Source organism: Panthera leo, chromosome C2, assembly GCF_018350215.1.
Source record: "Panthera leo isolate Ple1 chromosome C2, P.leo_Ple1_pat1.1, whole genome shotgun sequence".
In the NCBI taxonomy this organism is placed as follows: domain Eukaryota; kingdom Metazoa; phylum Chordata; class Mammalia; order Carnivora; family Felidae; genus Panthera; species Panthera leo.
Window position 1 is genome coordinate 78369261 of NC_056687.1, and position 17296 is coordinate 78386556.

A 17296-nucleotide genomic window follows, 5' to 3' on the forward strand; every position below is an offset into this window, starting at 1 on the left:
ATTGTATTATTACTCTTTACGCCATATACATGTAATGTATACAGTCTTTGTATGTATAACATTTCAATTAAAAATAAAATAAAATAAAATATGGGGTGCCTGAGTGGCTCAGTCGGTTGAGCGTTCGACTTCGGCTGAGGTCATGATCTCACAGTTCATGGGTTTGGGCCCCACGTCGGGCTCTGTGCTGACAGCTCAGAGCCTGGAGCCTGCTTTGGATTCTGTGTCTCCCTCTCTCCCTCTCTTCCCCTACCCCGCTCGAGGGCTCTCTCTCTCTCTCTCAAAAATAAATAATATTTTTTTTAATTTATAAAAAAATAAAATGTAAAAACAAGTGGGACAAAATATACAACCAAAAAAAAAAAAATCAATCTTGTCTTTAAAACCCAAATCAAACATTTTCAGCTACATGGAGTCTCTCCTGGTCTCAATTGCTATTTTCCCTCTCTCTTGTGATTGCTTTTCCTATTTTTTCTTACACTTGTCTTCCTAGAGCTTTTAATTTCTGCTTTATGTGAGCATAGTTTAAGTCAAGATCTTTTCATCTGGAGACTGCAAACATCTTGAATTCGGGATCTGTGTCACTATCTCTGCTTCACCTACAGCAACTATCTTGGGAATCAATCATGGTATAGTAAACAGATATTGGGATTGCCCTCAAGACAAGTTAAAATCTTGATTTTATGACTTACAACTCATGAGATGTTGGCATCAGCTTCCACTAAGGAATGCCAACAACTTCCACCTATCAGAATCATAAATTCAGGATTTTTCTAAGAGCTCATTGAGATACTGTTTACTAAAGCATTATATGAATGTCTTTTCGGGCCCTGGTACACGGTAGTTTCTCAACAAATAGTTGTTAAATAATTTTGATACAGTGTAACTTACGTTTCAGGCTGGTAATAAATATGCGAAAAAGAAATGTGCTTTACAAAGGATGATGTGAGTTGTTTAAGTGAAGGAAGGCACTGAGTCACCCAGGAATGACCCGCCTAGGAATAAAGGGTTCACTAAAAGAAGTGAATGAGAATTTGTCAACGTTGCACATTCTGAGCCAGAAGGGGCTATTGATCACTTTGCTTCCCAACCCTTTGTGAGAGGGAAGTTGTCAAAGGCCAGTGTACTTTGGGGTCATGGAGAATTATAAAGTACGCGCTCTAAGACACAAAGAGGAGCTGCTAGGAAGCAGATGCCTGACAGATCTGATAGCAGCTAAAATAACAGAACCTGCTTTTACCATGAAATGAAGTCAGTATTTGTCAACACTTTCCTCAAAATATAAAATTGGAATTTTTTAGACTTACTATTCTAGACAGTGTTAGAAAACTTGAAAATTGACTTCCAGTTTGTTAAAAATATTTTATAATATGTTCTAAAGGTGTTTACTAATGCGTCTCTGAAAAAGAATGTTTAGAGAGAATAAATGGGGAGCAATCGGATTTATTGTATTTTAAATCTATATGTATTAAAATGTCTACTTGGACTAGCATTTTCTGATTTCCAAAATGCTTTAGGACACATTGTTTTATTTAAACATCGTGAAGTCAATATTACAAATCCCATTCAATACAAGACAGGTCTGAGGTGTAGACAGTAAGAGAGCCAGTTTCAAAACGTACCTTTACTGAGTCCAGATGCCACCCATTTACCTTGGATAGATCACCTCCCCTCTTAGACACTCAAGTATTTTATTCACATGTAAAAGCTCTGCCTGGCACATAGTGAGCATGCTTTACATACTTCTTGAATAAATGAACTCATTCAACATCTTTAAAGACCTACTATACATCAGACATTTCTTTTTAAGTTTATTTATTTTGAGAGAGAGAGGGAGGGAAAGAGAGAATCCCAAGCAGGCTCCACACCGTCAGACTCCACAACGGCACCACCGTTAACACATTAACCCACGGGCACCATGCGGAGCCCAATGTGGGACTCGAACTCATGAAATATGAGATCATGGCCTGAGCCAACATCAAGAGTCAGAAACCAGAAAAAATAATGAAGAGGAAAATATGGAACGCAAGAAAGAGACGTTTCGATCCAGGAGTACAGGGAAGCCCCAGAATGATGCCTTTGCAAGAAGACATAGAAAACAAGAAATCATGATTGTCGCTGGGTTTCAGAAACCTTGGGAGAAAGAATTTCAAGGGAAGAAAAGAAGAAGAGGGAGGAGGAGGAGGAAGAGAAATGGGAATTTCTTATAACTGACTGTGTGACCAGGAGCCCCCAAATGTGGGGATATGGTAAAGCTATGCTATTTGATTTTCAAAAATAAAAGAATGTTCATAAAAAAAGAAATTATACGGAATCATGGCATAAATATAAGTAAACTAAAATGGAGCATAATATTGAGCAATTGATGGAGTATAAGAAAAGTGAATCCAGTTCACACAGATTCTGGGAAAACACTAAAACACTAGCATATTTAGTCCTGAATTGAACAAGATTTATAGAATGGTATTAATGGCATCTGCTTATTGGTATTCAACTTGTAGAGTCAACTTCTACCCAAAGTATAAACGTCACTATCATTAGTTTCAGAAGATAACACAAATGTCAACCTTGAACATGCTGGTGAACATGCTGGTGAAGGGGAATGGCTGACAGAAATTGGAGTTGGAAGGGAGAAGTGGTGTGAAAATAAGGATAGGGATCCTAACATCCTCACTTTACATAGTGAGGAGACAAGCAGTGCTGTCTGAAGTTGGTAAAGCAAGAAACAGAGATAGAAGCATTAAAGTTATATAATCTTAAGTAGTATAACTAACATTTAAAATGCAATATGATCAATTGAAGAACTAAAAGTAATAATAAAAGTATTTAAATATTAGGAAAAAAATGGGAAATAGTGTAATAATGTTAAATTCTCATCTTATAAAAATAGAATCAATAAGGTATCATGTAACATTTACAAATAAGAGTACTAGAGATATGAACACATTAACCCAGCAGATGAACTAAACCCATAAATGGTTAAATGTCCTGGACAGTGTGAAAGAATAAGCCAGAAGACATGATTTCCTTGGAGGACTTTCTGTGTTTTATTTTTCATGATGTGCATATAATCTTTAAAAATATATATAAATAATATTAATGGCAGAAATTTTTAAAAATTAAAAATCATTACACATATACCCATAACTTTTACACCAGGATGTTAATTGCAGTATGTTCATAAAGCTTTCTTTTCCTTTTCTTCATAAAGTTTTTAATTGGATTCAAAAACATCCATCAATCAAGAAGCGAATATTATAGATCCTGTGTAGAGTTTAATGTAGCCTTTATTTATTAATGTTTATTTTATTTATTTTTTTTTTGAAAGAGAGAGCGTGAGCAGGGTGGGTGCAGAGATAGTGGGGTACGGAAGATCCCAAGAGGGCTCCGCACTGACAGCAGTGAGCCCAATGCAGGACTGGAACTCGCAAACTAGAAGATCATGTTCTGAGCCCAAGTCAGCTACTCAATCAACTAAGCCACCCACATGGCTTTTCAATGTAGCCTTTCAATAATGATGTGGAGGGAATTGTTCTGACATTGGTGGATTTCGAACAAACGCTGTTGGTGAGGGAAGGGAAGCTGCAGAATAGGTTCGGTGTGATAGCGTCTATACAAAGCACGCGTTTCCATTTCTACAGGTACAAATGCATAGAGGACTTCAGGTAATACTGGTAACGGGTTAACCGGAATGGTGAAGGGGAACTTAAGCCGTCTTCTACTGTTTGTTTATTTTTTCTTGACTTGTTTTTTTTTAATTCAATATTTATTTTGGGAAAGCAGAGTGACAAGTACAATAAATCCCTATGTATGCATCTCCCAGCTTCAAAAATTATCAACATAAAAGCCAACTTTATTCTATCGATCCCCCTACACACTACCACCCTTGACAGAGAATTTTGAAGAAAATCTCTGATGTCATATTATCTGTAAATACCTTAGTATATACAAGATAGTGATCTAGACTTAAAGAAAATATTCATTTAACGCCATCAAATATCCACTCCGTGTTCAGTATCCCAATAGATTCATGAATGTGCTTTTTCTACAATTTGTTAGTTTAAGTCATTATATATCTTGATTTTCTAATATTTTAATTTGTGTCATGAAATATTTAAAATACACAGAAATACAGAAAATAATGAACATATGCATATAAACATCAACCAGATTTATACATCATTTGTAAACATTTTATTGGCCTTAGAATTTAAAAGAAACAAAAATATATTTTTGTGAGAAAAAGCATAATCATTCTTTAAGAAATACATTTTTAAAAACATAAAAATACTAAGAAATAAAAACTTCATGATACAAATTTGTCCTACATCTCTCTGAAATTTTATTTCCCTTTTTTCTCCCCAAAGATCATATCTGTCCTGACATTAATATGTATCCTTCCCATCATATATTTTATGAGCTTAGTATATACATAAGCAATTACAAATAGTACCTTGTATTATTTTTTTTTAGTTTTAAATGGTACTATGTTGCATGTATCCAAATGTATCTTTTTTACCCTCAACATTATGTTTCTGATATTTACCCATTTTGATGCACGAAGATTAAGTTCATTTATTTTAATTACTGCCTCAAATTTTGCTGTTTATATAGGCATTCTCCTATTGATGGACATTTAAATGATCTCAATGTTAGTTTTATATACTCTATCATAATGATTTTTTTTTTTTTTGAGAGAGAGAGACAGAGAGAGCCAAAGAGAGTGTGCACACACTCCAGTAGGGTGGGGTAGAGAGGAAGAGAGAGAGAGAGGAGAGACTCTTAAGCAGTCTCTGAGCTCAGCACAGAGACTGATGATGCGAGGCTTGATCCCACAACCCTGGGATCATGACTTGTGCTGAAGTTAAGAGTCAGACACTCGACTGACTGAGCCACCCAGGTGGTCCTATCATAATGATCATTCTTGAACCTATATCTTTCTGTAGATATGAGAGTTTTCTAAGGAATATACCTAGAAATGGATTTCCCAGCCTAAGATATGTCATTTTCAAACTTACTTGAATTTTCCAGTTGTGCTCCTAGGTGATCTCCCAGTTTCCCCTATCACTAGCAGTATATGGGCTTCCTTTCATCACATTCTCATCATTCTTGGTATTTTTCAAGTTTTTAATGTGCTAATCTGATGAGTGTAAATGGCAATTCATTGTGATTTTGATGAACTTTTCTCTGATTGCTAGAGAAGTTTCTTATATTTATGGGCCTCTTAGATTTCCCTTTCTTTGAAATTCCTTTATTAAATATCTGTTCCTATTTGTATTGGGTTATTTGCCATTTTCTCATTGGTATTGGGAGTTCTTTATGAATTCTGGACACAATTTTTATCAATCATTATCATTTATTTGAGTTGTAAGAAACTTCTAGTCTTTAACTTGCTCTTGAATTCATAGTATCCTGTTATGAAGAAATTTTAAATTTTAATGTAGTCAAAATTAATATTTTCCTTTTATGGTATGTGCTTCTGGAGATTTGTTCAGGACATTCTTCCTAATTCCAATATCATTAACATATTCTATGTTTTCTTCTAAACTTTTATAGTTCTGAGTTTCATATTTTAATTTGTATAATAAAAATTTATTTATTACATTGATAATTAAAACTTAATGTCATTATTTTAAAAAGAGATAGAAATATAAAATTATTCATGATTTTAGGCCTCAGAAACCAATTACTGGTAACATTTATTCAATTTGCTTCTTTTTATTATATATATATATATATATATATATATACACACACACACATATATACACACACATGTATATGTGTGTGTATATATATACAAAATATATACATGCATATATATATATACATGGCACCCTTTTGTATATATAAGTGAGATGATATATTATTTTTATTTTATATTGTTTTATACTTTTTTATTAAGTAGCACTTAATTTCATATATACATATACAAAGATGTATATATATATGTGTATATATATATGTGTGTATATGTATATTATGTATAGTCATTCACAGAGAGATTGAGGCTGGAGAATCCAGACATGCAAGATTTGGACAGGGAACTTGCATGAAAATTTTCCCTTATGGTATGTATTTGTGATACATGCAACCCAAACCAAGTATATCAATTAACTCTCTTGTTTTTATACAACTTCTATGTGCCCTTCACTGTAGAAACGTACATAATCTTCCTAGTAATTGTTATTCATATTTCTGCCTCCTCCACTAAATCATTTGCTTCTTGATGTCAGGGACAGATCTCACTCATCTTTATATCACTAATTGCCCCAGCAAATAGTAGGTGCTCAAGAAATGTGGAAAGGAAGATTGTGAAGTGAATACTGAATTAATGAGTAAGGAGATTCAAGTTCTAGTTCAATAAGTAGCTACCAAAGTACTGGCTTTGGACAAATTTCTTCGAAGACTCAGTCTCTTCATGTGCAAATTGACAGGAGGGGTGTAGATGACCTATAGGTTTCCTTCTTCCTCTGATAATCAGACTCTCTCATTCTTTAAAAAGAAAAATGTGTATGGGGCCCATAAATATTCTTTAAAATATTTATATTTCATGATCCTATTAAGTAACGCAGTCTTTCAACAACCTATGACATCTAACACTAACAGGTGTTTACTTAAACACAGATGGAAATCGTGGTCCCTTAAGACTGCCAATTTTTCAGTAGAGATGTCCTTGCAGGTTTGGATGGATGAGCTGTTTTCTGGTAAGTAGCCATCAGAATACCAGAGAGTGAACTTAACATAAGATACCCATTGGAGCTCTCTTACCACCGAGATTTCTGGCAGGACACAGGACCAGGTCATTTCCTGGCTAGTTCGCCTTTCCATCTGTCCCCTGGACTCCAACTTGCTAAAGGGAGTTTGTGATTACATCTCCCTCTAGCGACTAAAACCTTGGCATAGTGCAAAGTCTCCTGTGGCACACGAGAAAAAAATATTTGGCTAGAAAAAATATAAATAAAAAAGATAACACAGTAGTCCTTTGATAATTCAAGGAACAGTCTCTCACTGTTTCTCTGCAGGAGGAGCAAAGTTCATCATGCTTTCCCCTTGTACCGAGGGAACTAATGCTCAGGATGCATTTTCTTGGTGTGTCTGAGAATCAAATAGTCAGAAGTCTTCCCCATTAATATAATGCACCAGACTGACCATCAACCAAAGTCTCATATAAATATAAGATTGGATAATCTCCAACACAAATATACAAGAACATAACCCTTCTTCTACTCATTGTATATAGAATTGACCACAAAACTGGTTCTGGTTGACACAGCCATGGGATTTTTTTTTTTTTATACTAAGGGAATAAGAATATCAGGAATACAAATTTTCAATCCAATCATGTATATTTGTAAGATAAATTAATAATAATAATTGGCGAGATGAACTCAAACTCCATAGTTGGAGAAGTAAGACAGGCCAGAGAGAAGGCACTTCATCTTTTAGGATCATAATGACCTCCAGGAAAGCTCGTAGAAATGATACCATTTGCATCTGCACCATCCCTTCAGCAATACTCCATTGTGGTTCAAGGGAAAATATTAGGCAAACAGATAGCTACTTTATTTTCTCCTTATTCTGTTTGTGCCAAGTACTGTTGTGATTGTCCAGTTCTTATCACAGACAAAATAAGCAGAAAATCTCCCCTGCATTGGCATAGAACTTGCTAGAGGTCTCATAAGCAAGGGGCCAAACCAGTGATATCACTTTGCAACTTGAACCTCAGAACATCTCACCTTTCACATCAAATACCCTAATCCCTCCATTCAGTACAACTTCAGGTCAAGGGATTAGAATGTCCTGGACCCTAAAGAGAGTGTTTGCCATCACAAACAGGTTCATTTCAGGAAACTTCTTTTCATTAAAACTCTTATATCTGAAATGGAAGCTAGGAATTGGGCTCTGGAGAAGAAGGGATTTTCACCAGCTCATTGGGAAGTCCCTCTGATTTCTAAGTTCCATTTCTCAGTTCATTTTACCAAGCTTTTAATACAGCTGGCCCTGTCATTTTAGATCAACACAACCAGGTTCTTTTCACAATTGACCTTGCAGATGGGCAATTAAAGAAGTCAAGTTTGTGATTTCTATACACTTGTCATTGGACTGGCCCAGACGTTACAGACCAATCTGTCAAAATTCTTAATTTTACAGCAGGGAAAACTAAGGCCCAGAGTGGGAAAAGAGTTCCCAAGATCACACAGAAAGGGCTAGCAGTAGGACTAGCAGGCAGCTCTCAGGATCCCATGGTCTTTTGTGCCATGTTCCATATTCTGTTTTTGTCTTTTTTTTCCCCAAACCAGACCAGAGATCACATACCCAAAAATATGTAGATTTATTTTCATCTCTTCAAAATAGTCTTAAAAATTTGCAGATAGTTCAATAACAATACTTTTATTGGATACCCTTACACTCTTACTTAGCATTCCTCTGGGCATTATACCGAGTCTATGCCACATTACTAGTGATTTCCTTAGCCACAACTGTCAGCTCATTAGAAGCCCCGACTGTGTTTAATTTTGCCTCCAGTACTTAGCATCCTTTTTCTTACATAGTAGGTCACCACAAACATTTTTTGAATAAAGTTAGCTAATATTAAAAGGAAAAAGATCAAGTTCACAAAATCAATGCTGGAGCTGAGTAGTCTGCAGCTTAGGATTCAGATTCCCTGTCTAGAGTGAGTCTGGCCCAAGGAGAAATTAGAACATAGAGACTACGTCTTATTCACCACAGAATCTCACAACACCAACTCCCAATTCTTGCACAGGAGGACAGCTCTCCTAGATATTCAATAAAGGTCTGATGAATCACGGAGTATTACGTAGGAATTTGGATAAAGGCAGGAACTACTTTTTTACAGGTTGCTGAAATAAGAATGTAATGGTAATATTTCTTGGTTGGAAAATAAAAAAATAACTTGGGCTCCTATCAAAGTTACAGCCCTCACCCAGCCACTGTGAACCATGACCTGGGATGAAAAAGCATTGTATGGACCACTGATTGTACTAGGAATTGACATCTGCATTTCTTTAGATGACAACATCCTGATCCCAGAATGTTGTTAAAGAAATTTTCTCTTGTCTCAGAGTTTTCTCTTTTGCAAAAAGATCTCATCTTGCTCCTTCCAAGATGCCATATGTACTCATCACCAGCAGGTCTTACACACTAAATAAAGCGTATTGATACCTATAGTAACTTTTCTGAATACCTCTTGGTGCTGGTTGTGATTGGGGTTTGGAATTACATATATTTATGCTCTCCTGGGAAATCAAATTATTAGCAAATGCCATCTGGGAATAATGAACTATGGGGTATTTTCTGAAAACACACACTCACATATGTATGAATTCCAAGGTTATTAGATAAATGTGCTTGGGCAAAGCCAATGCGACCTAACTACCCAGGGATGTCCCTCTTTAGTCTATGATTAAATAATGAGACTCGGACTCATATTTCCATCTGAGCCCCTATTTTATTGGGAATAAGAGTGAATGAACCTTAACTTTTGCCACACATTGTCCTGGGTAGGGGTGGAAATGTGTAAATCCTGGAGGTAAATAAACTTCAGGGTTTTGAGTTGCCATGTAGTGTAATTAAAGATATAAAAAAATAAATTCAATTTTGGAGGTAACTAACAGAGTAGTCAACAGTGCCTTGGGAGTTTTCTCACCAGCCAAAATTATTTTTCTTTATGGAGAAATATTCTTGGGACATTTCATTTCATTCCTTAAGGGGAATTTCCCCTATTTGAGATTTTTAATAGTCAGTGTAACACATAAATATATATACATATATATTTATGAAGTGTGTTTTTTCGCTGAGGTGTTTTGTGGAAGAGACCCAGAACTGGTTATATTCAGTCCCGTCCATATGAAAATATGGGAAGGAACTTTGTTTTCCACACCGTTCTGTTTTTCTAGTTGTCTTGACATAACTTGCCATCTAGAGTGCTTATAAACTGTATGAGCAATTAAAATGAGTACGCCCCGCCTGGGTGGCTCAGTCTTTTCAGCATCTGACTTCAGCTCAGGTCTTGATCTCATGGTTTCGTGAGTTTGAGCCCCACATCAGCTCTGTGCTGACAGCTCAGAGCCTGGAGCCTGCTTCGGATTCTGTGTCTCCCTGTCTCTCTGCCTTTCCCCACTCATGCTCTGTTTCTCTCTCTCTCTCTCTCAAAAATAAATAAAAACATTAAAAAAAAAAAAAAAAAACGAGTGCTCCCATGTGGGACAAGTCAGATGAGGATCCTGCAAAGTATCAGGACTGGATGAATAACACTTCTGTGGGGAAGCCAATGAGGTACCTTGCTGGTTGCGATCTTGTCAGCTAGATGCCAACAAGAAATACAAATTAAAAAAATAAATAAAATAAAATAATCCTCAACCCAGGCAATGTACATTTCTCATTCCAGGGAAAACTGAGTGAAAGGCTGTGGCTTTGATTGCGCTCCTATGTAGCCCCCAAGCCACAGCCAGCACAGGCTGTATGTCGAGTGTGTGTACCAGTAAGAGCTGGAGATTTTCAGTTGCTGATGCTGCTACTCTGCACGACTTCTATTCCCATGTCCTCTTGAGTTCCCATTCACATTAGCACCAGCTCTCTTTTCCTCCACAACCCAAGGTATCCGATCCAGTCTCCAGATGAGAAGTATTTCCAGTCCCCTTCCCATACCATATCCTCTCAAATCTGATTTTAAGCATGTGTATCCTACCCAGACCCCTGATATTAAGGCTTTCAAAACTCCAAAGCTAAGGGCTAACTCTGTTTTTCTTTAAATTTCTCCTAAGTCCTCTCTACTTTGACGCCATACAAAGAATGCCTCTCTAGGTGAATGGAGGAGGAGTCAAAGGAAACATTAGGACTAAAAGTCACTTCAAAAATATTACCTTATGATAACTTGGACATGCACAAAGAGAGAAAAAAAGGGATATAAACTCAGAGCAGTGTTATTTTAAGACAATAGAGACAAGCAGAGATCAACTGGTTTAATCCTTCCATCTATAGTGGGGATAACCAAGATCCAGAGGTAACAAGTGCCTTGCTCAATCTGACAGTGTAAGCTATTGGGAAATATTCATATTCTTATCAACTTAGTTTAGAGAAAACAATACACACTTTCATGTTGGTCAAATACATGTTTTAATCTACATTGGAAAGGGATTTTTTTAAATTAGAATATGAAATTAGTAAATTGTGCCATTAACCAGCATGCGTGATCTTGATAACTATTAAACATCTCCAATGGTTATCTGTAAGTCAGGAAAATATTACACTTTGTAGACTTGTTATAATCAAACTGCATGTGAAGTATCTAAATATTTGGCACGTATTGGGTGCTAAATAATTCATAGTTTTGATCTGAAAATATCATATTCATTTCTTCATTTATTTATTTATTTACAAATAGGTAGTTTATTAAGATTTTTTTTTTTTTTTTTAGAGAGAGAGAAGTAGAGAGAGCATGCACGGGGGAGGAACAGAAGAAGAGGGAGAGAGGGAATCCTAGCAGGCTCCAGGCTCAGTGCACAGCCCAGTGCAGGCCCCAATCTCACAACCATGAGATCATGACCTGAGCAAAAATCGAGAGTCAGATATTTAACTGACTGAGCCACCTAGGCACCTTTGTAAATATCATATTTATAGCCGTAGCTTATCATATGAATATGTAGATGAAAGATGCTAGCTATATGTTTAAATAAATAAATAATAATATGATGTTCTGAAGGCTAGAATATCCTTTAAGAGGCAAGGTTAACCCAAAATACTCTTTTTTTTTCTTGAGAGAGAGAGGGAGAGAAAGGCAGAGAGAGAGAGAGAGAGAGAGAGAGTGAGAGAGAATCCCAAGCAAGCTCTGAGTGGTCAGCGCAGAACCTGATGCGGGGCTAGAAATTACGAACTGTGAGATCCTGACCTGAGCTGAAATCAAGAGTCAGACACCTAACTGACTGAGCCACCTAGATGCCCCTATCCCAAAGTACTCCTGAACCTCTATTATTCACTTCCAAAAATATGCCTTGAGCTAGGAACACTGGAACATTTACAAATAGAATTTTCTGACTTTTTAGTTAAGATAATTCAACCAATCAGAATACTTGAGTGTGAAAAGTAATAGGATACGAAAGATAGATAAAATGTATAGTACCTTTTTTTTTTTCTTTTAGCACAAGAAAACTGAGTCTTCCAGAGGGGAAATGACTTTCCCAAGGTGGTAGATCAAGGCTTATAGAGCAAGGCTTAGAAGCTCAAAATCCAAATTCATTTAAATTGAGTCACAGTATCCTCTCTGTCCCATTTGTAACTTAAGAGCTGGGAGACATAAGCCTCAATCTTAGAAGGAATCCAAACTGTTCATCTGCCTTCATGCTACACCTGATATCAACTGTCAGATGTACTATAAGTTGCCTTATATAACTCTTTAGACTCACTCCACACCAATAAAACATAAATTACAAGAAATATCCGATTCCCCCAAACTTCTTGTCAGTGGATTTCTTGTTTGCATCAGCTTTTTTTTTCTTATTTCCAATGCCGTTTAAAACTATCCAATGTCTTCTAAAACTACCTAGTTATTGACATGTTATTTCAAAATCTTTTTAAAGCCATTCTTTTGCTTTTTTGAATTTCCACAATTCTTTGTCATTTGTTCATTTTTATTTGTCCAGATATTCAAACAAGGGGGAAAACAAAACAAAACAAAATACAACAACTGATTTCTTTACCAGTTTCAACCTATTCCTACAATAAAGTAGAAAGACTAATTTTCTCATCACTTCCTTCACTTAACCAGGTTAAAAAAGATAAAAATAAACAAATGCAGGAGTGATTCAGGAATAACAAAGAAATTTTACCAAAACAATCCCAATCACAAAGACACAAAAATGCTTGTTAAGTACACAGGATAATGGAAAGACAGTGAGAACTGCCTTTATCATAGGCACACCTGAAATATGTTCTCAACCCAGTCATATTCAACTTAACAAAAAGATGCTGATGTTAGACTGGTTTTGTAAAGATTTTTCTTTAATTGGACCTCACCCATTTATAATCCATGTAAACAGACGTAAAGACAAAGGACAACATTCTCAGCATCAGTACCTGGTAAACATACAGTAAAAGTATAAGTAAAAATGCCAACAGTGAGACTCACGAACAGGTTCAAACACCATAAGCACAGCTCCTGAGAAAATAAGAGTTGTAGCCCCATGGTTAGACAAAGGGAATGTTTTTTTAGAAATAAGAAAATTCTCAGGGCGCCTGGGTGGCTTGGTCGGTTAAGCGTCTGACTTCAGCTCAGGTCACGATCTCGCGGTCCCTGAGTTCGAGCCCCGCGTCGGGCTCTGTGCTGACAGCTCAGAGCCTGGAGCCTGTTTCAGATTCTGTGTCTGCCTCTCTCTGACCCTCCCCCGTTCATGCTCTGTCTCTCTCTGTCTCAAAAATAAATAAACGTTAAAAAAAATTAAAAAAAAAAATAAGAAAATTCTCAGGGTGCCTGGGTGGCTCATCGGTTAAGTGCCATACTCTTGATCTCTGCTCAGGTCATGATCTCACAGTTCGTGAGTTTGAGCTCCGTGTCAGGCTCTATGCTGACAGAGTGGAGCCTGCTTGGAATTCTCTCTCTCTCTCTCTCTCTCTCTCTCTCTCTCTCTCTCTCCCCCCCACCCCACTTGTGCTCTCTCTTTTTCTTTCTCTCTCTCAAAATAAAAAAACTTAAAGAGATCATTTATAAATAAGAAAATGTTTCCATCAGCATGAAGCACAGTCAAAAATTATCATAACTAATGTTTGTGACATGACACTACAGAAGAGAATTCGCAGGGCTGGGGGGAATCTGTGTGGCCAATTATTTTCTAGTTTACACTTTCTGATTTTTCAGAATACATTTTTGCTGCATGAATTTGGCCCTTGCATCTCCCAGTCTGAAAATAAAATTGAAACAATGTTTTCGATTCATCATATATATACAATGGAATACTATTTGGCAATGAGAAAGAATGAAATCATGCCATTTGCAGCAATGTGGATGGAACTGGAAGATATTATGCTGAGTGAAATAAGTCAGTCAGAGAAGGACAGACATCATATGTTTTCACTCATATGTGGATCCTGAGAAACTTAACAGGAGACCATGGGGGAAGGGAAGGGGAAAAAATAGTTACAGAGAGGGAGGGAGGCAAACCACAAGAGACTCTTAAATACAGAGAAAAAACTGAGGATGGATGGGGCTGGGGAGAGGGGAAAATGGGTGATGGACATTGAGGAGGGTACTTGTTGGGATGAGCACTGGGTGTTGTATGTAAGCAATGAATCATGGGAATCTACCCCCAAAACCAAGAGCATACTTTACACACTGTATGCTAGCCAATTTGACAATAAATTATATATTTTTTTTTAAATTGAAACAATGTTTACCTCACCTGTCATTTGGTGTAAATTTTGAAGAAAAAGCAAGAGAATTTCTTAAAGGTAGTAACGGTAAGAGAGAGGTATCAAGAATAACTTCCAGGTGTTTGTCCGGAAGGTCTGGAAGGATGGTGTTGTCATTAATTGAATCAGAGAAGTCTATGGAGGAAGCAGGTCTGAGATTGATTTTCCTCCAAAAGACAGTGCCCAGCTCAATAAGCACATGTATCGGAATCCGAAGGAGTCAGAACTCTGTCTAATCCATCATTTAGCCCAGGCCTAGCACAGGTGGAAGATGCTTTGTTGGATTCTTTGGCAACATATCTGTATGTATGGCCACTTGAGAGATTTCAATATGAAATGAGTCTCTTTCTAAGAAAGTTCTTTATCTTCCAATAAGATTACCTGCAGAAACATGGGTCATGGTTATCTAAGTGATAGACTCCATTTCATAGGATATTTGCACTTTCTGATTATTTTATTATTTAAAATATACTTTTTATTGATGGAAAATAAACCTTTTCATATGTATTAGAAATTATACCCAGAACACTAATTTTTAAGTGCCATACACTTTTACACATAATCAGAAGACAAAATTTCAGCAGGAATGAAGGACATAGTGATTGAAGGACCAAGATCAAAGCAGTTTTAACATGATATATTTCTATTAATAATTTGAAGAATGCACGGCGCCTTTCTGGCTGACAAATTCCCTTCCTTAGGAACTGTAGGAGTGCTAAATTATTCATCTTTCTTATTGGGAATCAATGGATATCTAAGATGTATAAAGAAAGAAATAGAAACTGCAATCTTTTATTTAGAATGACAAAGGTATCTAGCAAAGCAATAAAAAATGAAGATCTGTAGATCTCAGTCAATGCTGAGAGGAAGTATATAAATTTCATAGGAGGGAGTCATTAAATATTATGTCCATTGCAGATGAGGCAGAAAACAGACGACACACTATTGTTGAAGAGAGTTTAATGAAAACCAACTTACAAAGCTTTGGACCATGTTTAGGTGAAACAATGAGGGATGATAAAGTACCCAGATTCTACCCAGGGTCAGGAGAAAGAAGCATTTAGCAGTACCTGGAGTGACCTATAGTTGTAGAAGAGGGTCACTCGTAAGAGCTGTGGCTGAAAGGAGATATAGCCATAGATAGGTGCCATTGTCCACCCATGGCCCAACAGAAAGGTAGCCAGCAGGACAAATGCCCTGCCTTTGATCTCCTGATGCTGCCCCCCATTGGACAAATCTATTTGGAAGACACAGGGCGTGAGAGTCTAGACAGTGACATCCAAGGTCAGCCTCATAGGTCACAGTGCAGGATAAAGAATACTAAGGAATTAACTTGGAGAAGCACAGAGAATTTCAGCACAGATATTCTGTTTAATACGGGAAGTTTAAACATACTAAAGCCTGGGAAAACACATGATGTCTACAGAAAGACATTATTAATAGCACAAATTTTGTCTTTTAAATATATATACTAATAAAGATTGCAATAAAGAAAAGTGTAAACCCTTGAATTTCATTTCAGTTACACTTTAAATATCTTCGATTAAGGGGGATCTGGGTGGCTCAGTTGGTTAAGCATCTGACTTCAGCTCAGGTCATGATCTTGCGGTTCATGAGTTTGAGCCCCGTTTCGGGCTCTGTGTTGACAACTCAGAGCCTGGAGCCTGGTTTGGATTCTGTGTGTCCCCCTCTCTCTCTGCCCCTCCTCTGCTCACGCTCTGTCTCTCTCTCAAAAATGAATAAACTTAAAAAAAAATTTAATATCTTAGATTTAACTTCCATTGTGTTCAAGTAGTATTATATTTAGTACTTTTTATAAGAAATTATCATATAATATCATTAAAATGTCTCCTATTATTCTGTCCACCTACCTATCTCTTTACTTTGATTATCTCTATTTACTGCACCTACCTTCCTACCTATCTATCTTGTGTTCTGAGACAGAGAAGTTGACAATAGAGATAGGGGTTAAGATCAATTACTAGAAGATATCACTAGGAGATTCTGTGAGATAAACAGGAGAACGTCCCAAACATACATTGAAGAAACTGAATTAAGTACCAGATACCAGAAGGTAGCCAGGATAACTAAGAAACAAGAGCATAGGGAAGGGTCACAGAGAAAAAAACAATGCATTATGTTAGGTTGAGGTCATTTCCTTCTGAACAATTACCATGGGTTCCTATTAAACTTCCTGGTTGTTCCCCACATTGTCGTATAAATGCTACCTAGCTCCAGATGCAAACTAATCTCACAGTGTTTTAGTTATATTTTCATTGTATCCCTTCAGCATACCTTGCCTGGTTTTAAAATTTACATTTTTAAATTGTATGTGTCTCATTAAATTCTCCATTTAATCTTTTATTTTGAATATTTGCATGAATTCACAGATTTTTATTGTATTCTATGGCTATAATCCAATCTTACCATTATTATTTTTTATGTCTAAGTTGTCCCAGATTGGGCCTATAGGAACCCCTTCAAGCTGGTTTCTCTGTCCTTTTGACATGTCCCTATCATTCTAAAAGTACTTTCTTACTTTCCAGAAGTAAGTAAACTTTACTTTTCCTGGAACAAAATGTTCCAGGCTTATCTTGAGCTTTCTCTGCCCAAGCTCTGGAAACAGCCATTACTTCAAGAGTATTCTCCATTTCCTTTTAGTGGAGAATTCTATTTCAAAACCAAAATCTAAGTGGTAATTATACTCATTGATATGGCATACCACTGCTTCCCTCTTGGTACATAACTATGGAATGTACACACACACACACACACACACACACACACACATTTATACCTATGTTTATTTATATATCTAATAGTCAAGCGACCTATCTATATTGAAAATCAAGAGTTTACACTAACATGATGG